This window comes from Myxocyprinus asiaticus, chromosome 45 (assembly GCF_019703515.2).
Source record: "Myxocyprinus asiaticus isolate MX2 ecotype Aquarium Trade chromosome 45, UBuf_Myxa_2, whole genome shotgun sequence".
Classification (NCBI taxonomy): domain Eukaryota; kingdom Metazoa; phylum Chordata; class Actinopteri; order Cypriniformes; family Catostomidae; genus Myxocyprinus; species Myxocyprinus asiaticus.
The window spans coordinates 6,171,506-6,193,705 of record NC_059388.1 but is presented as its reverse complement, the minus strand read 5'-3'; the positions used below and the strand labels follow the sequence as shown (position 1 = coordinate 6,193,705).

The 22,200-nt window shown below is 39.5% G+C and overlaps 2 long non-coding RNA genes across 2 annotated transcripts; both read right to left on the bottom strand.

Annotated features, from left to right (window-relative positions):
• Positions 1–10,371: 10,371 nt before the first annotated feature.
• On the bottom strand, positions 10,372–13,007 carry LOC127435145 (uncharacterized). Its single transcript, XR_007896134.1, has 3 exons — positions 12,885–13,007; positions 12,515–12,577; positions 10,372–12,428 (listed from the first exon to the last, which is right to left on the bottom strand). It is a non-coding gene; the product is annotated as an uncharacterized LOC127435145 (long non-coding RNA).
• Positions 13,008–16,536: 3,529 nt separating this feature from the next.
• On the bottom strand, positions 16,537–21,887 carry LOC127435363 (uncharacterized). The gene is made up of 3 exons (XR_007896192.1): positions 21,719–21,887; positions 16,821–16,966; positions 16,537–16,674 (listed from the first exon to the last, which is right to left on the bottom strand). It is a non-coding gene; the product is annotated as an uncharacterized LOC127435363 (long non-coding RNA).
• Positions 21,888–22,200: the final 313 nt, after the last annotated feature.

Sequence of the window (22,200 nt, the reverse complement as noted above, 5' to 3'; positions counted from 1 at the left end):
AACTCAAAACACCTGCAAAGGTTTCCTGAGCCTTCAAAATGGTCTCTCAGTTTGGTTCACTAGGCTACACAATCATGGGGAAGACTGCTGATCTGACAGTTGTCCAGAAGACAATCATTGACACCCTTCACAAGGAGGGTAAGCCACAAACATTCATTGCCAAAGAAGCTGGCTGTTCACAGAGTGCTGTATCCAAGCATGTTAACAGAAAGTTGAGTGGAAGGAAAAAGTGTGGAAGAAAAAGATGCACAACCAACCGAGAGAACCGCAGCCTTATGATTGTCAAGCAAAATCGATTCAAGAATTTGGGTGAACTTCACAAGGAATGGACTGAGGCTGGGGTCAAGGCATCAAGAGCCACCACACACAGACGTATCAAGGAATTTGGCTACAGTTGTCGTATTCCTCTTGTTAAGCCACTCCTGAACCACAGACAACGTCAGAGGCGTCTTACCTGGGCTAAGGAGAAGAAGAACTGGACTGTTGCCCAGTGGTCCAAAGTCCTCTTTTCAGATCAGAGCAAGTTTTGTATTTCATTTGGAAACCAAGGTCCTAGAGTCTGGAGGAAGGGTGGAGAAGCTCATAGCCCAAGTTGCTTGAAGTCCAGTGTTAAGTTTCCACAGTCTGTGATGATTTGGGGTGCAATGTCATCTGCTGGTGTTGGTCCATTGTGTTTTTTGAAAACCAAAGTCACTGCACCCGTTTACCAAGAAATTTTGGAGCACTTCATGCTTCCTTCTGCTGACCAGCTTTTTAAAGATGCTGATTTCATTTTCCAGCAGGATTTGGCACCTGCCCACACTGCCAAAAGCACCAAAAGTTGGTTAAATGACCATGGTGTTGGTGTGCTTGACTGGCCAGCAAACTCACCAGACCTGAACCCCATAGAGAATCTATGGGGTATTGTCAAGAGGAAAATGAGAAACAAGAGACCAAAAAATGCAGATGAGCTGAAAGCCACTGTCAAAGAAATCTGGGCTTCCATACCACCTCAGCAGTGCCACAAACTGATCACCTCCATGCCACGCTGAATTGAGGCAGTAATTAAAGCAAAAGGAGCCCCTACCAAGTATTGAGTACATATACAGTAAATGAACATACTTTCCAGAAGGTGGAAGACTTAAACTATTTCAGTCTGTGTGCATTGAATTTATTTAATACACAAGTTTCACCATTTGAGTTGAATTACTGAAATAAATGAACTTTTCCACGACATTCTAATTTATTGAGATGCACCTGTATATTAAACAAAATGTTCAAGCCAAATCTACGCCACTGGCCCCAAGCGATTGTCTTGGATTGAAACCGAACATTAAATGTCCCCATAAACCGAAACAGGGTCTTCATTAACTTTTCCACATTGTGTTAGAGAGATAACCCTAAACTGCAATAAACAAATACATTGAAAAAGATACTTTAGAATATTATTTATTTATTTTTATATTTATTTGCTAAATTTTTCAAAGTGACAATCATGGTTAAGTGAACATCAAGAAAAACGAGTTTTAAGAACAAGACATCACATTGGTACAACTTGGTTAAATGTATTACTCTGCAAAATTTGGCTCTTGCAAAAAGCAAATCACACATAAGTATAGTAAAAGTGTTAAGTGTTAAGTGTACGTGTCACTTAAAGTGATAGGTGTCACAAACATACTACTACAGAAAGGTGAATAGCAGGCGCTGAAATAAGTTTATGTGGTCAATCGACTGTTGGGCAGACCTGCCTAAAAAGACAGGTGATCCACGTATTTGTGTTGACCTCACAAAGCTCAACGAGTCAGTGCGCAGGAAGAAATTTAGACTTCCTTCTGTTGAGCAGACCCTTGGGATGCTAGCGGGAGCCAAGGTTTTTAGCCAGATGGACGCTAACATGGGCTTTTTGGCAAATTCCGTTAGCCGAGGAGTCCGCCAAGCTCACAACTTTAATCACACCGTTCGGACACTATATCTTCAATCACTTACCTTTCGGTAAAGGTACTGCACCATCAGTACCTGAGCACTTTCAAAACCGTATGTTCACCGAGGTCACATGAACCTGGACAGTTTAGTCTACCATATGGATGATGTGCTGATGTGGGGTTGTTCTCAGGAAGAGCATAACGTGCGTTTTCATGCGATGTTACAGTGGCTTGATAAAGCTGGCATTACCCTCAATGTTGAAAAACAGTGAAGTTTCCAGGGCACATCCTCTCAGATGCGGGGGTGCAACCAGACCCAGCAAAGACACTGCGGTCAAGCCAGCAGTAATTTAAATCCGAGTGCGCACATATTGCTGTAATAATGGTACTTTGCGGAAAGAACAGAAAGACGTGCTTCCTGACTCCTGTTGAGTGCAGAAGATAGCGAGTCTTACTATATTGACGAATAAGCGTTTAATAACTGTTTGTGACGTGCTGGTGTTATTAATATGTTTGATTTAGGCTGTGTGAAAGGTGACTGGTTTAGAAGACTCTTGGATAGGGCAGGTAAATAATTTATAACCAAAGTTTACTGAATTAACATAACATTACATTTACATATTACATATAATAAATGTTACTTTTCTGCCAAGGATCTATCATTGTCATTCATATGTACCTTGTAATAAACTTTGAATTGTAAATCCTGTAGGTCAATTAAAACCGCACAGTTTTTTTTTGTTGAGAAAATTAAAGGCAAAATCACCCCAAAATTCATCCTTGCACTTGGATAATTTCCTCATATTCAAACGCCAATAAAAAGCTTTCCTTTATAGGTTTGCTCACTATTTCAATTGATTATAGATTAGAGTGACCCTGACTGTTACTGTATACATTTTCAAGTCATTTAACTGTACAGTTTTTGAGAAATTTAAAGGCAAATTCACCCATATACAATACATGTGCACAGTTCAATTGAATATAACATTTGTCCTCTTTAACTTAATGCTGTTGAACTGAATACGAAGCAATAACCACAAAATAATTACCACAAAATTAACATCAACACTGAAATAAGAGGGAATTTACCTTTACTTAATGGAATTATCCCATGCATTTGCATTCATTTCTGGAATATGTACATACCAGCTTGTGAGCATTTAATTATTCCAACAATCCCCTGATCTTTTATATCATAATCAGAAAGAGGTTTATTGACATATGCACACTCAAGGAAATCATATATATATATATATATATATATATATTTGTTCAATAACAGAAGCTTCCAAGTACACACAAAAATGGACTATTAAACTGAACAATACAATACAAATTTGAAGATATGTGGGGACAAATCTGCTAATGGATTTAATAACAATCACACAGCAAGGCAATTTAAGTCAGCTTTCAAAAGATAGGTAGCAAGACATACCACCAGAGCTAGTGGCAACTGTTCTCCATCGGATAGCACAGTGAAACTGGAAGAAACACCTTCTGATATGCTGGCATTTCAGGCAAAGTGATGTTCAGCCTGAAACAGAAGACACAGAGAAAAACATCACTGTATGTCTTCCCAGCTTGTCCATGTTCAAAGAGGCTGTTGTGGGGTTCATAGCAGGCTTTGTAGTTAAAACAACTATGAAGAAGATTGAGTGCACTACCTGTTTATCAGCACTCAGTGTCGAGAGCTCTTCGCAAGATGAACACACTGATCGACATGAAGTCCCGAGGTGGACTTATCAGACCGTCAGACAGTGTCCTGAAAGTCTGCAAGACAGCTGAGAAATGTATTCAACAGCACACACTCACAAGGCCCATCTCTGAATTTGACACCAAATTTAAATCCAGGGTCTCCACAAAGGTTCTGGAACTCCATGGTGGTTCTGCATTCAAGGAGCTTGAGGCACACATGTTCGACCTAGAGCCATACAACAATCACATCTTCATACTCAAAGTGTATTGCAGAAAGCTGCACTAACATCAGGCTCCACTTCATTGCCAAGGAAACATGTGCTGCATCACACTCCAAACGGCTTAGGAAAACTCTGGACAAGCTTGTACTGCAAAAAAAAAAGGGGGGGGGGGAGGTCAACAATAAAGTTGACTTTTATGCGGCCTCCGAGTGAATTGACTCGACCATCCGGGGAAACGGGATGCTGGTTTTGTTTCTTTTTGTATTGGTTCCACCTAGCGGCTGGAGCTTGTTCTATTGAATAACACTCCTTTGGAACAGCTGTGGGATAATCTGTTCATTCTTCGCGCTTATTCCTCCTGCTGGCTGGAGTTTGTTTTGTTGAGTATTTTTATGGGACACTGGAATGATCACGTCATCTGCTGGACTCATAACAGCTGGCTCACTGAACATTCGTTTGTCTGTCCGAGGAATCTGAACAGTCTTATATCAGCTGGAATTTGTTTTGTGGAAGATCACACCTTTGAGACAGTTCTGTGAATGAGTCTACACGTTATTTGTGTTCATTCTTCCTATTGGCTGGGGTTTATTTTACAAAGTATTGTCTGTTATGTAATTTTGCCTCACAAATGTTTGAGACAAAATTGAGCAATCTGATGGCAAAGTTGTCGTGGGGGCTCGTGGGCGTCATGGACCTTTTGAGTTTAGAGGGATTGTCGCTGGTTGGCGCTTTCATGCGCGGGGTTAATGCGCACGTTTTTCTTTTTCTGTTTGTTTTGTTCATGGGGAAGTTCGGGGTTTGATTGTTTCACTAATGGGGAATGTGGTCTGTATAACTTTGTTTTTGACACACAATTTATTTTTTCTTCTATATCAAAATGTCAAATGTTAATATGAGTGTGCTATCTCTCTCCACATGGAATGTGAATGGGTTGGGGCACCCCCAAATAAGGTTATTACTTTTCTTAAACATAAGAAATATGATATAGTGTTTCTTCAAGAAACACATCTCTCCCTGCAGGAAGCTGAAAAATTTGGGAAGATATGGGGTGGACATGTTTTCTTTAGTGCTGGCTCAAGTAAGAGCAGGGGAGTCATTATATTGATTAATAAACATCAACAATTCAAATGTCTCAAACAGACTAAAGATAAATTATGGAGAGTCATTATTGTTTTAGCTGAAATTCAAGGGCAAAGGTTGATTTTGGCTAATATTTACGCACCTAACACTGATGATCAGGGCTTTTTTAAAGATCTTGAAGGGATGTTGCAAGCCGCTGGCACCCCTCATGATATAATATTGGGAGGAGACTTTAATCTTTTGATGGACTTGGTCCTTGATCATAGTGAAGCAAAAGTGTGTAAACTCCCTAGAGCAACATTGATGCTTCACAGGATGTGTAAAAATCTTGCTCTTACAGATATTTGGAGACTTTTGAACCCATCTGGTAGGGACTATACATTTTTTTCATCAGTCCATAATATTTATTCTAGAATAGATTTTTTTTTTTAATATCTAAAGCCCTCATTTCATCTGTTGTTGATTGCTCAATTGGAAATATTTTAGTCTCAGATCATGCCCTGGTGAGTTTAGTGGTGTTGCCATATACAGAGAAAAAGAAATCATATAGTTGGCGCCTTAATGTGTCCCTTTTGCAAAATCCTGATTTCCAACAAATGTTAAAGACTGAAATCAATGTTTATATGGAGACCAACTGGTCCTCAGTATCCTCTGTGGGCGTGGCGTGGGAGGCACTTAAGGTGGTTCTTAGGGGTCGGATCATACAGTATGCCTCATTCACCAAAAAATCCAAAGCACGAGAACTCGTGGAGTTGGAAGGAAATATTAAAAGTGCCGAGGCAGAGCTGAAGCGCCGTATGTCATCTGATGGCCTCAGAGAATTGACCCAATTGAAATATAGATATAATGCTATTTTGTCGCGGAAAGTGGAGTTTTGGTTATTCAGGGCAAGACAGTCATACTTTGAGTCGGGGGACAAAGCAGGAAAACCTTTGGCTAGATATATAAAGCAGAGAGAGTCTTTTTCTACCATTCCCTCGGTGAAATCTGCTGGTGGTGAAATATTTACCTTGGCCATTGATATTAATAATGCCTTTAAAGAATTCTACTTCGATCTCTATAGTTCCACGTCTTCGTCTACTGATGAAGATATTAGGAACTTTGTGGAACCATTAGATATTCCTAAACTGAAAACTGAGCAAAAAAATTCTCTTGATTCTGAGATAACCTTGGAGGAGCTTGATCTGGTAATTAAGGCCTCTGGGGCCTGATGGCTTTTTCTCTGAGTTTTTCAAATCTTATGCTACAGAAATTGCTCTTTTGTTAGCAGTTTATACAGAATCATTAAAGAATGGAAAGCTTCCGCCAACCACGACACAAGCCCGGATCAGTCTGATTCTTAAAAAGGACAAAGATCCAAGCGAGTGAAAAAGTTACCGCCCAATTTCCCTGATCCAGTTAGATGTAAAAATTTTGTCCAAAATTCTGGTTAATCGATTAAGTAAAGTTATTACATCACTTATACATATAGATCAGGTGGGGTTTATTTGAGGCCGTAGTTCTTCTGATAACATTAGGTGTTTCATCAATATCATGTGGTCAGTAGCAAATGATCAGTCTCCGGTCGCTGCCATCTCACTTGACGCTGAAAAGGCCTTTGATATGGTAGAATGGGTTTATCTTTTTAAGATTTTGGAAATGTATGGGTTCGGGAGGGTACATTTATTGGTTGGATTAAGTTACTTTATAGACACCCTGTAGCAGCGGTACAAACAAACTGATTAATTTCAGATTATTTTACTCTGGATAGGGGCACCCGGCAGGGTTGCCCTCTTTCCCCATTATTGTTCTGTCTTGCCCTGAAACCATTAGCAGCTGTGATAAGAAAGGAGGATGATTTTCCAGGGGTGGTGGCAGGAGGTGTGGCGCTTAAGCTTCTGCTTTACGCAGATGATATTTTATTATTTGTCTCTGAACCTACTAGATCTATGCCTTGTCTCCACAGAATTATTAATTCATTTTCAAAGTTCTCAGGATACAAAGTTAATTGGTCTAAATCCGAAGCTTTGGCTCTGACAGCGTACTGTCCAGTAATGGCTTTCCAGCTGGGTGCCTTCCAATAGCCCAAACAGGGCATTAAGTATTTGGGGATTTTATTCCCAGCAAATTTGTCTGATTTAGTTAGTGTTAATTTTGACCCTTTAATAAAAAGGTTTTCGAGCGATGTGGGCAGGTGGGCTTCATTACATTATCTATGATTGGGAAGGTTAATGTTATTAAAATTAATTGTATTCCAAAATGTAACTACCTGCTACGATCTCTCCCTGTAGATGTCCCCCTCTCTTATTTCAAGCAATTTGAGAGCATAGCGAAGTCCTTCATTTGGAATGGTAAACGTCCCAGATTGCATTTTAATAAGTTACATAGGCCGATTGACAAAGGAGGGCTAGGCCTACCCACGATTTTGTTTTATTAATGTGTTCAGTCTCAGACATTTGGCTCATTGGTCACTTCCACCTGAAAGAGCCCCTCCCTGGTTTGTTATTGAACAGGCAGTTCTTGCCCCTATTTCGCCATTACAAAGCATCTCTATCAAACTAATTAGAAAAGTTACACCCCGTTATTTCACATTTACACTCGGTATGGACTAAAGTGTCCAGATTGTTTAAATTGCACACTTATTTAAATGTTGCCTCGAGCATATGGCAGAACCCAAGATTATGTATTGGCAAGTCCCCTTTCTGCTAGCCAGAGTGGATTGTGAGGGGGGTTACTACACTCGGTGGCCTATATGAAAGTGGAGTGTTGACATTGTTTGAAAACTTGGTCCAACATTTTGGGATCCCCAAACCTCAGTTTTATAGGTATTTACAATTGTGCCACCTGCTTTGTACTATTTTTGGGAGTAGCACACACCCCTAAGGAGGCAGATGCTTTGGGAGAGGTGATTGCGGCTTTTGGAAAAGGTCATGAGGCATCAGTGTACTACTCCCTGTTAATTCAGAGTCTGGGGGATGGAGCTTTAACTTCTATTAAGAGACTATGGGAGAAAGATTTGAATTTGGTATTGCAGGATGGAGTGTGGACTAAGGTTCTGAAAAATGTCAAGTCTGCATCTAGAGATGCAAGGGTTCGCCTTATGCAATTTAAGATTTTACAAAGATTTAAAGATTCAGAATTATTTGCGTGACATTCTGGGCACTCAAATTTTACTTTGCCCCAGACTTTGCATTTTGGGCGATGGGGAATTTATAAATTTGGGGGACAAATATATAAAAATTGGGTTCTGACTGGCGTGATGATTGGAAGACAAATAATTTTAAGGGGATGGAAGTCAGACAGAGCGCCACCATTTCCGGAGTGGTGTGCGGAGATGGGGAGGGTGGCGGCTTATGAGAAGATGATAGATGGAAGGCTGGGGCAGGAGGACTTATTTTTAAGGAAGTGCGGTAGTATTTGGCAGTTTTGGAGGACTCTAGATGAAGGGATGAGGAGGGAGACATTTAGTTTAATTATGCATGTTTATTATATGTTTTATTTTTTATTTATTTCTATTTATTTTTATTTTATTGTTTGTGTGTGTGTATTATTTTATGTGACTACAGGGGTGTTCTTTGGGGTAGGGTGGGTTGGTGTTTGGGGAGAGATGTTAATGAGGGTTAAAAGATAAATGTTGATTCGGTGTGTATATGTTGTGTTTTTCTCTGTTGTGTTTTTTCTTTAAATCAATAAAAAATGTTAATTACAAAAATATACTATTTATCAAGTCTACTTTTATTACATATCGTATTTTAACAAGTGGTGCAACCAAATTAAGCACTGTCTTAGTTACAAACTAACTAGTAGTTACATAACCTGTGTTATGACATGTCACAGTAGATACAAATGCAAATATGTAATTTTTAACCAATAAAACAAAAACCTAATATGAGAAGCTAATTTTATTAGGTGTGTGCATCAGTGTGCAGCAAGGAGTCAAAAAATGTCCACAGGTGCTGAAGCCACAGTAGACACTGTTGTGCAGTCTGATGGGTTGTGCATGAGTACAACAGCATACCGAAAGTGTCAGGAGGGTATTTTCCTGTAATTTTGTCCAATACTACATTAAATGAGTTTAAATTTCATATGTTAATAAGCATGGTATGTTTGAACAAGAACCCCTTCAAAAATGAAAACTTTTTATGAGTGTTTGAATATGAGGATCTGATTCACATGCCTGGACAAAATTAGATTTTTGGGGTGATTTTGCCTTTAATTATATTAATAGCAAACATATAAAGGAATGCTTTTTATGATGTGTTTAAACATGAGGAAGTGATGCAAGTGCTAGGATGGATTTTTGGGGTGATTTTGCCTTTAATTTTTTCAAACACTGTACAGTTAAATGACTTGAAAATTGATACAGTAACAGTCGGGGTCACTCTAATATTTAATCCTTTGAAAAAGTGAGCAACACTTTTTAAGAGAATTTGAACATGAAATTATCCAAGTGCTAGGATGCACTTTGAATTTTGGGGTGAATTTGCCTTTAATTTTCTCAAAAACTGTTAAGTTTTAATTTACCTACAGGATTTACAATTCAAAGTTTATTACAAGGTACATATGAATGACAATGATAGATCCTTGGCAGAAAAGTAACATTTATTATATGTAATATGTAAATGTAATGTTATGATAATTCAGTAAACTTTGGTTATAAATTATTTACCTGCCCTATCCAAGAGTCTTCTAAACCAGTCACCTTTCACACAGCCTAAATCAAACATATTAATAAACACCAGCACGTCACAAACAGTTATTAAACGCTTATTCGTCAATATAGTAAGACTCGCTATCTTCTGCACTCAACAGGAGTCAGGAAGCACGTCTTTCTGTTCTTTCCGCAAAGTACCGTTATTACTGCAATATGCGCGCACTCAGATTTAAATCGCGGCTATGGCAAGCCAAAGTATTCATATATGCCTGGTCGGGCGTCTGATTGCATAGTGACCCGTCAAAAGCGTGCGCTTTGACAGCAAAACGCGCGTCCTCGACGTGTGATTTGCTATAAAAACGCGCGTTCACGTTTTTGACATGCGTTTATCATAACAAAAATGGGCGTTATGAACGTGTAAACAGGTAAACCAAACAGGCGTGCAAACGTGTGTTTGAAGTGTCCAAACATGTGAAAAGAACGTGCTCTTTCCTTAGTGTTCTCAAAATTGCATGTCGAAAGCGTGTGCTCACTTTTTAGGGTTTGAGCCTGTGGATTTGCTGTCAGTTTTGGACTCTTGTATTATCATTAAATCCAACCAAAACAATATGGAATTATCGAGGACAAATTTGACAAAGGATTATAATTGTTGAGTTATTATAATCCAGTATAATTTAGTTCAACAAGAAACAGACAGAGGTTTGCGTATGAAAACATGAAACTTTTCTTTAAAATGGCCGTGGGGGGATGACAGTGGATAAATATATCTTCGATCAAGGCCAAAACTTTGTAAGGTAGTTGTAAGCTTTGTAAGCTCCCCAGTTGGAGCCAATAAAATACACCACATTTATGATCAGCTTGGCTATGTAGCTACAGATAGCAGTGGCTACATGCCAAATTTATCTGACCTCTTGTATTTCTCTCTGAGGTTTAGTGTTGTTGCTGTTGTGCTTTGGCTCCTCCCACTCAGGTTGACATAATGAGATTGTTTCTGTCTGCAGGTGTGTTCTGCCTTAGAAATATTTTTGTAACAAGAAAACAAAAACAACTCTTGGTTTCTATTAAAGTTCACTGTTTTTTTTATTTCAGCACCTTGGACAGCAGCCCCCCTAATCACTGCAACTAATGCTGCATTCGAGACACCTCTGACATTTTCCAGTTGTAATTTCTTCCGACCCCAAAGCCTTCCAGGTTGGCCGTGAAAAACTCGTGATTCTTTGTCAAGTGTACACACAATTGAACCCTCAGCAGTGCCTTTGGTGTTAATTAAAAATATTTTGATTATTGATTAATTGACATCACTAGTTTCTTCCACCCAAAGAGGAGGGATCAGATAGGCACAGCAGTGGTAGTCACAGATGATGTAGCAGGAGATGTGTAAAATACAAAGCTTCATCTATTGTTATCATTCCAACTGAATTGTGCATTTTTATCCACTGTAAGATTCATTCATGTTATCCACATTGTCTAATTGTTTTATTGTTTTAAAATTTCTGGTTTGCTGTCGAATTGATACAATACAAATGGTAGACAATGTTGCCAGTAATCAGTGTAATTATGCTCTAGGTTTAAGGCCAAATACGATTTGAGTGTCTCGAAATCTGAACCCACAAAACAAAACTACATTTTGAAGTTCTGAGTTAAACTGAACAGAAGCTACCTAATTACCCAGCCTAAATTGCCCATATATATATATATACATATACATATAGTAGCAGTTAGTGATATAGTCTAGAATGGCAATCATTTAGGCCACACCACCTACAAGTTCCAGAACTTTTTTTGGATATGACAGGTGGTCGGTCTCCTCCGATATATATCAAGATATGAGAGGTGTAGGCTACTTTGTTTGGGGTACTCCAAAGTCATATAATTAGGCCAATTACATAATACCATTAAATAGCAGCAATGCTTAATAATGAATTCCATAATATACTGATTATCTGTAATAATAATACAGTGATTACTGTTTCACTGTTAATGTCCTTTAGTTTTAGTTGAATGTGGGACCACTCCAGTAAGTCTCTTTATAGAAACGTGAGAAATGTGTCTTCTGCCTTCTGTGGTGAAGCTGCTGACAAACTGGTCTGATAATATTTAAAGCAAAGAAGCAGCTGGATGTGTCTGAAAATAAACATTATGTCTATGCTTCATTCACTGAATTTCAGTGGATTTTGTCTTGTCCAAATTAATGATTCTCAGCAAACTATAACTGAAAACTAACAAAAGTAGTTATAAACTTTATATAAGGGCTGTTTAGTCTTATAACACAATTTAGTTGTTTTAATGTGTGACTCTCCAAACATTTGCTGCAATACTTTTGGCTTGTTTGCATCAGAAGACAGAGGACAACTAACAAACTTACAACAGTAACAAACTTACTCTGTGGAGCTCAGTCTTGCAGCATAGAAGTGAAAAACAACTATAGATGATATAGAACAAGAGTGGAGGGCTTTGGGTAACTGGCTGTGCTATGGACCACCTAACTAATACCCTGTTCGGTAGGTTAGGGAGAGGGAGTGGGGTAGCTGAGGGGTAATGAGAGTAGGATAGAAAGAGTGGGGAGGAGAGGTCTGAGTAGTGTCTGGCTGATAAAACAAATGTCAAAACTGTAAAAACAACAAGAAACAATGTGACGTGGTTTATGTCATCCAAACTCTGTAGCCTGCTATATCCCACTGCACATGTGCTGGCAGAACTCCTCGTAGCTCCTATGTATCCGTAGGCAGAGGACTACGTCACATGTGTTAGCTTCTGGGAATTTGCAGTCTGTGTATATAAAATCAATGATTGGCTGGTTCTTGAATCCCAGTGGGTGCAACTCTTCCAGCCCGGAAGCAAAGGCCAAGACCTCTTGCAGAGTAAGGTTTTTACTTTGGTCCACCTGCATTTCTCCACCTGTGGCAAATAATGTAAATATCTTAAATAAAAATACCTGAAACTAGGTATTTGCTATATAGCTTTGCATACTATTGACATCATACCTTCCACATCTAGCAAGAAGTCACGGAACCAGGCGTAGGGTCTAATTTCATTGTACCAAGGTTCTATTTAAAAAAACAAAAACAAAAAAACAACAAAAACATAAAAATACAGGTAACAGGAAAAACATGCACACATGTAGCCTATACAGAGGTTCATGTACAGTACCAGTCAAAAGTTTGGACACACTTTCCCATTCTCTTGGATGGGAACGTGTGTCCAAACTTTTGACTGGTACTGTACTGCAAAATAGCAGAACTTAATTTAAATTTTTATTGAGAGATCTGGGCAACCAACTTTTTGGTAAACTTGAACCAATTGAGAAATAACATGCTTGTTAATCTCTAGATCTGAGAGTACAGTAGTAAACACCTGCAATGAATGTGTAGGTAGGAACCGCCTTGACTTCATGGAACCATCACGATATTTGAGATGGATTCTGAAGCCATTTAAAGGTTCAGGACACAGACGGCCGCATATTTCCATTAAGGCCTTGTGGAAACAGGACAACACAGCTTTGGTAATCATCAAAGAACTACTGATGAGATTTATATACAGTCCCAAAAATCTGTCAGTGGGTGGGAGAATCAAAGCTTTACTGTCTAGACACATCTGAACTTTGGCTGGACTGAGAATAGTATGGGTTCCTGAGGTGGGATTCACAGAGACATCAGTGAATTAACTACCAGGTCAAATTTATCATGATTTCAATACTGCTGAGCCAAAACTAGACTGTTCAGTAAATTTTCCTTGCCTCTTCTTCTATTAGATTTACATAACTTTGGTCCAGCTCACTCACAAATCCTACTAAAGGATCAAATTTACTTGCATTCAATCTCCTCTCTTCCATCATGTGTGCAGCTTCGTTGCTACGCTCCAAAGCCAGTCTCTGTGCTTCCTAATAACAGAGAAGTGTATTACAGCCAGAGTTTACTTATATTTACTGTCAATCCAGTAAAAATAACCTCTTCAGTATCTCCCTCACCTAAAAGTTAAGTTAAACCGAAAGGTAGTAAAACCAAGAAAAACAAATGGATTTGCATTATTTTGGACTTGCCCTCTCCTGGTCCCTTTGCTCGTCTCTGCTGAGGGCCTCCAGGTATTCTATGTCCTGGCTTCTCCTTAGTGCTCATGTCTGTTCTACAGTCTTTATACCAAGACACACAACAAATTACGTGGCAACACAGACTTAGGCCCAAAATTAAGTGTAGTGTGGCATTTCTGCACTGGATATACCCAAAGCAAACTATAAAGTTCAACTGATTGCATATATACATTTATTCAATTAGCAGATGAAACTCACTTCCACTATCCATTCAAAAGATGGCATCTCTGGATTTTGCCCTCTGGCCAGAGGTGCCAGTCGTGTTTCCTGAATTAAGGGAAAAATACATAAAATCACAAAAAAGTACACATTTCATAAAAAATTCCCCATATAGAGTTGTGAACACCTGAGAAAATGAGTAACCTGTTAAATTGGAACCAAAGCCTTGTATGCTTTTAAAGAAAGGTTTTAACCTCAGCCAGCCTCCCTTGTGACTTGGAGGCTAATCATCGCCACAGGCGGAAATTGCGGGGGGGTCAGGACCTACCCCATCTATGGGCTGTCCCCCCCTAAATATATCATTAAAAACCAGCTGTGTATTGTAAATAATATAATGATATACAGTGCATCCGGAAAGTATTCACAGCGCTTCACTTTTTCCACATTTTGTTATGTTACAGCCTTATTCCAAAATGGATTAAATTCATTATTTTCCTCAAAATTCTACAAACAATACCCCATAATGACAACATGAAAGAAGTTTGTTTGAAATCTTTGCAAATTTATTAAAAATAAAAAATGAAAAAATTCATATGTACATAAGTATTCACAGCCTTTGCTCAATACTTTGTTGAAGCACCTTTGGCACCAATTACAGCCTCAAGTCTTTTTGAGTATGATGCTACAAGCTTGGCACACCTATTTTTGGGCAGTTTCTCCCATTCTTCTTTGCAGGACCTCTCAAGCTCCATCGGGTTGGATGGGGAGCGTCGGTGCACAGCCATTTTCAGATCTCTCCAGAGATGTTCAATCGGGTTCAAGTCTGGCCTCTGGCTGGGCCACTCAAGGACATTCACAGAGTTGTCCCGGAGCCACTCCTTTGTTATCTTGGCTGTGTGCTTAGGGTCGTTGTCCTGTTGGAAGATGAACCTTCACCCCAGTCTGAGGTCCAGAGCGTTCTGGAGCAGGTTTTCATCAAGGATGTCTCTGTACATTGCTGCATTCATCTTTCCCTCGATCCTGACTAGTCTCCCAGTTCCTGCCGCTGAAAAACATCCGCACAGCATGATGCTGCCACCACCATGCTTCACTGTAGGGATGGTATTGGCCAGGTGATGAGCAGTGCCTGGTTTCCTCCAGACATGATGCTTGCCATTCAGGCCAAAGAGTTCATTCTTTGTTTCTCATGGTCTGAGAGTCCTTCAGGTGCCTTTTGGCAAACTCCAGGTGGGCTGTCATATGCCTTTTACTGAGGAGTGGCTTCCATCTGGCTACTCTACCATACAGGCCTGATTGGTGGAGTGCTGCAGAGATGGTTATTCTTCTGGAAGGTTCTCCTCTCTCCACAGAGAAATGCTGGAGGTCTGTCAGAGTGACCATCAGGTTCTTGGTCACCTCCCTAACTAAGGCCCTTCTCCCCTGATCGCTCAGTTTGGCCAGGCGGCCAGCTCTAGGAAGAGTCCTGGTGGTTCCAAACTTCTTCCATTTACGGATGATGGAGGCCACTGTGCTCACTGGGACCTTCAATGCTGCAGAAATTTTTCTGTACCCTTCCCCAGATCTGTGCCTCGATACAATCCTGTCTCGGAGGTCTACAGACAATTCCTTGGACTTCATGGCTTGGTTTGTGCTCTGACATGCACTGTTAACTGTGGGACCTTATATAGACAGGTGTGTGCCTATCCAAATTGTGTCCAATCAACTGAATTTACCAAAGGTGGACTCCAATCAAGTTGTAGAAACATCTCAAGGATGATCAGTGGAAACAGGATGCACCTGAGCTCAATTTTGAGTGTCATGGCAAAGGCTGTGAATACTTATATACATGTGATTTTTTTCGTTTTTTATTTTTAATAAATTTGCAAAGATTTCAAACAAACTTCTTTCATGATGTCATTATGGGGTATTGTTTGTAGAATTTTGAGGAAAATAATGAATTTAATCCATTTTGGAATAAGGCTGTAACATAACAAAATGTGGAAAAATTGAAGCGCTGTGAATACTTACCAGATGCACTGTATACTGAAATAATTGTGTAAGTAGTAAAACAATACAAATGCAAAGAAATGCGATTTAAGTTTAGAAACATTTTGAGTCCCCCCTCCCTTCCCTCACAGTGGTTTGGTCCACTGCCTGCTTTCCCCCTTTGCGTCACCTACACACACAAGTCAGGTGGGAAAGTTGAATCGCTTCAGTAGTTGTGGAACTCCGGTAAGCAGGCTGGCAAGGATACTTTATTCACTTTAAACATCAGATGAAGTGATTCTTGATTCTTGGATGAAATGACTCAGATGATGCTGAGTCATTAAGAAATTAGTCATGACAAAAAAATAATGATAACCGATATATTTTTCCATGAGTCCGCTATGTTAGCGTCAATTTAGTCAGATTTTTCATTGAATCAGAGAGAAACTTTGAGAAGAAGGATAATGGCACGGTCTCCATGCCACATTAATAATAGTAGTAAGGCTTTCCTCTGTGTACACATATGCTATACAAGTAACATTTTGGATGTATTATTTGTGTCCCCTTAAAAAATTGCTCTCGAGTAATTTTATGTTTATTGTCCCGCCCAACTGTTAGATGAAATTTACACCCATGATAATCGCCTCCTTTGCAATCATGATTGCAACAGATTTGTGATTTCAAATAGTGACAATTCATCTAAAGTTCATCTTACCTCCACAAACACACAGTCTGAATCCCCACCACTGACATCATTATGCACCTGATGAGACAATCTGCTTGAGCTATTTCTAATTCCTAGTGATAGGGACACATGTCTTTCTTCTATGGGGGGGCTGTTGTCTGACGTCTCGGCATGGTAGAGGGAGGGGGATTTGGCGTTCCAGGTGAGGGTGGCTGGTTGTGCACGGTAACGGGAGGTTGGTCCTCACCCTGTGGGTATAAATGACAGGTTAGTAGAATTGGATACTAATGTCCAAATCCATCAATATTCCACAAAAGGTGTATTCATATGGACTAGATCAATACATCCAAAAAGGTAGCAATAGATAATGCTGCGTTTATACAAAATAGGTTACCTTGATTCTGACATAAACCGCAGACCTATTCAATTCAAGGCACTCTTTTGTCACGTGGTGTGATGCCAGGCAAATTCAGGACGATGATGTTATGGTGGACATCCATCCGACAGAGCTCGAATGGCCTATCAAGAACCCCTGGCTCTCTGCAATTAAAAAAAAAAAAGAAAAAAAACCCTAAAACATCCTGTGTCACAACACCTATGGCCAAGTCAAACGCTGATTGAAAAATAGCCTATAAAGCTGGCTAGTGAACTATTTAAAACTGGTTAAAGTTTTCTACAACTTCAGAAAAAAGTGACCAAAGATTCTATATATTCGTTTTGACCTCCACCTGTTGAAAACGGACTATTTCCCATCAAATCAATACTTATGTCGAGAAACAGATTGATTGGTTCCCTCATCTATGAATCCCAAGCGTACACTTAACGTCCACGGGGGGTTGGTTATGTTGGGCCTCATGTATTCAGATAGAAGACAAAGGCAGGCCTAACACAGTCGTAAAACCTAACTCAGGCCCCCACATACCAGGTCATAAATTATCCTGATAAAAATCGCGCCAAAATCAAACAAAGGGAGTCCAAAACAGATTACAAATCCCATGAAGCCTTGCTCACTAAAGGATTGAACTCTCAACTCCTATTGGATGAGGTACACAACAGAACGTCCCTCAACCATGACATCATCAGGAGTAGAAATATCTCTGAAATGCTTCCGGGATTTGCTTCCTGCAACTTTGCTCGCCGTGGGTAGACACAGCTCATCGCTGCTCTCAGGTGCAGTCTTGTGGCACAAGGAAGTAACGTCCAAATTGAAACTGTGGCCATACAATCTCCATCTCGCTGGACGAGTTGAGATTACTCTGTGTTCAACCGAACACTCTAACGGATCCGAAGGAGACCGCCGAGCAATCAGCATCTTCATCCGTTTGCCTGCAGAAGTGAAGAGATTAAAGATTTCTCTTCCATCTTCAATCAAGTCGACATTTCTGATTTCTCCGCCAGCCCGCCAAGAATCAACAGCTGTACCGCCCGCCGACAGAGCGAGAAAACGGCCTCCTGTCATCACCCGAGCCTCGAGGAACCAAGTCTGAGTTAAAGGATGGATGAACACACATTCTGCATCCTCATGCGATTCAAGTAAGAGGTTTACGTCTGGGCAGAGATAGAATATTATAGTGTGTTATTCTTGTGTTTCAAGGTTTTTGCTTGTACAGTTTAAGGACTGCCATGTCTGCTAATTATTAATACTCAGGGTATTAATTATCACAAATTTTATGTGCTGTATTGTGGTCCAACCAAATTGGACTGTTGTGCATTTTCGCTATCGCGGGTGAGACCGGGAAACTGAGTTTATCCAATAAAGAATCAAAGAACGCAGGACTGCATGACTCTGAGTGATAAACTAACAGCTGCTTTCTCTCCCATGATCGCAAAATCGGCTTTGGGGCCATCACTTAATTCTCTCTCTCTCTCTCTCTCTCTCTATTGTACTAACCACACACACACACACACACACACACACACACACACGCGACCCCTCACAAACATTCTGGCACACATTTTTGGCTCGTAGATAGCTTCGTGATAAAGCTCAGCTTTGTCCCTAAGCTATCGTACAAGTGGATACACGCGGTAACTGGTAGATGCCATTGACCGGTTTCTCTCCGCCCACATTCGCGGCCATATTCCATGGCCGGAAGTCTCGTGTGACATACTCTCCACGAGAGTCACGTCCGCCATTTTGTGCGCGTCCCTCCTTACACAAACACACACACACACGCACACGCACACGCACACACACACACACACACAGACACACTCGCTCTCTCACACACACACCCTCATGTGTTATAGGATTATTTTGATTTCCATATCTAATCATATCACTGTTTAGTTTGTAGTTGTAAGTCGGAAGTTTATTGACTGCATTGTATTAATTATTAATTGATATTACTGCATAAATAAACTTTGTTTATATTACAAAGAGAAGTGTTTTGGTTTGTTTTGCATACGCCTGTGGCATCTGACAGACTGTCAGTGCTCGGATTCAAACATTCATTCATTGTTTTTTCCCCTGAAAATCGATATTCTTCGGATGTCAATTTTCCTAAGAAAACAATCTAATATTGAGACTGTTATACTATCTGGTTATTAGTCCCTGATTCCAGGATGGTGCCCCATCAATGTTAATCCTTATTAATATTCTATTGATTTTTGATAATTATCTTTGATGATTGTTGAATTTGAATGATCAATAAGCTAGTGTTAATTTGAATTAATGTTTCATCAATGTTAACAATAAACAATTATCTTTGATAATTGTTGATTTAAAGGATTAGAAAAGCTAACATTGATTCTCTTCAATGTTCTATTGATTTTAATAATTATCTTTGATAATTATTAATTATTGCTAATAACCAAACCCGCTCCTAAACGTAGCACACTACATTTACTGGAGCCCCATATGAGGTTTTAATGAGTTAGATTCAATTAATTAAATTATTACTTAATAACTAAAGAAATAATTATTAATTATTTCTGATAGTAACACTGATCTAAACAACCAGTAAAGCCCAACAGTTACCCTCCTCCTTGGTGGCCTTGATTTGTCTCATTTCTGAACTCCCGCAACCTACAAGTACAAAAGTTACACCAAATTGGACATTTGGTTTTAGAATATCGCTCACGTTAACGCAGTAACCCTTCAGTTACGCTCACATGATTGAACATTTCTTTTAGCGACAGGTGTCTAGCCAAAAATTGATCGTCCGCCGAAAACCGATTGCTGTCCGCGAGAGTGCGCGCAGCATGCTCATGTTCAGTCATAATTAACATGATTACGGCTGGGTTATACATAAAGTAAATAAAGTATCTCTCTTGCAATTATCCTTATGACTATACATTACTTTACAGTAACACCAGATTACCTTTCAATGAGACTACCTTCTTGGTCCTCGTTTGCCAGAGTTGCTTGTCCTATCAACCTATCAAAGTTAGCATTTATCTGTGATCGTAAACTTATGAGACGTGATCTGTACCTCTGATCTGACATGCTTTTTCTTGTAGAACAGGCTGAGCGCTGATCTTCCTCCATGATGACAAAGTATATAGCTAGCTATGTGCACTATGCAGACCACGTTTGCCCATAAGCCTGTTTGTTGTGGGGGTTTCCCAGACTCACGTAAAACATTTTGCACGTAATTATATGGTTATTATCGCAGGATATTATACCTATTATAAAACATCATATTCAAGACTTTAATAACATAATTAACTATGTCCATCATATAACGTATGAAACCAAACATCTAGAAATGCATTAATTAAATCTTTTTAAATGAATTAAATCTTTATAAATGAATGTATTACTAATCATACATTTTATGATGGACACATCTACAAGAGTATAAATGCATATAAATAAATTATTTTTAAATTGTACTACTTGGCGTTTTATATATTGTATGAATCATTTACTGGTAATTAATATGCCAGAGGACAGAATAACAAAGAGAGTTCAACTGGGATAAAACACCCAATTACCCTTTGAATAAGGAACTCCATACCACATCCAGGGACATATTTACAAATAGGCTAATGTGCAATGCAGTCAACATCACACAAACACAAGCGTGTTAAACCTACGTAATTGACAAAAATGGCCAACTAGCTTACAATGGCTTATACCAAAACACAGAACTTACAACTACTGTTAAAAACATTATGTCACAAAACTACAATATAACCAGAGTCTCTGGATGAACCACAGACTGCAGGAACATAATTGTCATCTGAAGAAGGTCAGCAACCATGCTATCCCTGGAGACATCCAGAGGATCCACCAAGTGTTGGAGTTGATGAACATCACCTTCATTTAGATCGAGCAGACTTTCAGGGACATGAATGTCCTCTCTCCATAGAGGATCAGCATTATGGTACTCAGGGAACACCACCTTGAAATTCTGGGGCACTGACAGGTCCTTCAGATACACCCTGAATGGCTCTCAAGGGCCTGATCTGCAACCGCAGGCATGCTTGGACAAACAGCTGTACTGGAGTGCTAAATCCCTCAGTGAGCAGGCCATGATTATTCCAGCGATGGCGGAAAACTCAGAGATCCCTGTTTATTCTCAGGAGATACACATACTGCAAAGCCCACATGTGCAGTTCATTCCGACTCCAGGAATGTAAAGAGGTGTTATGGTACACACTGATCATGCCAGACCAAAGATCACCCCAAAACCTCTCGATCCTTTGATTATGTGTACTCTGACATCTGAGAACACTCCTGGTGCCCATTCCATGGAAGACATTCATGAAGAGACACACATCAACGTTCTCTCCACCGTAATCACAACGCACTTGTGAAGGCACACCATACTGGTTGACTGCTGTGTTGAAATGTTGCAGGACTGTACTGCTGCGATTGTTGTTGGATGCGACAAGGAAAACCACAAGCCGACTGTAGCCATCTATGAATCACAATCCACCACCTTTGAAAGCAAAATATTTTTTTAATTACCAGGCAGCTCTTCCTCTAGTTTAATATGAATATAAAGGAAGATTACATAGCTGATAAAGTCATCAAAATGGAAATCCCTGAAAACAATGTGTGAGGTGTTGGAAGTGGTATAAGCCTTTTGGATTGTGTAACTTGGCTATACAACGCAATACTTTGATATCAAATCTTACTATGAGACTATATAATATGGATTATGAAAATTGAAAAGTATTTGTCTACCTTAATGATGTATGGCTCCAACACAATTACCACAATTACCAGTCTAAACAACTGAAACATGATGGTTGGATAAATACCATTTAAAATATCATATAAATATGATTTTAATTAATTGTAGTGAGACTTTAGCAGATGTAAAGAAAATGAATCATTACCTTATGAGCTTGTGATAACCATCTAGGTGCTATAGAGAGTTTGGGCCAGCTACGCGGTATGTTCTGCGCTGTAGTCTTTGTGATTAGCTCTCAAAACAGCTGCATCTGGATTGGTTCGAAGCATACTCGCCCTCACCCTCCTCCTTTGTACAAGTACACCTGATGAGCTTAACTGAACCCTCACAGATTCAGGTCCAAGTAGATCATTTTGACCGACAGCATCGATGACCATGCTTTCAAGCTCCTGATCCGTAATCCGTGCATAGCGTCTTGAACAGTTGAGATGAAAGATTCTATTTAAAGGGAAGGTTTGGACAAAGCAGTTACTTCAAATTGTTAACCATTTAGTTTTATCCCATTTTTTATTTAACAAATATCTTTCAAAATCTAACCCCAAAATCTGATATTTCTTATAAGTTATCTAGGGGAAATGACATTTTTTTGCATTTCACACAGCCACTATTTACATACTCTGGCCCTCT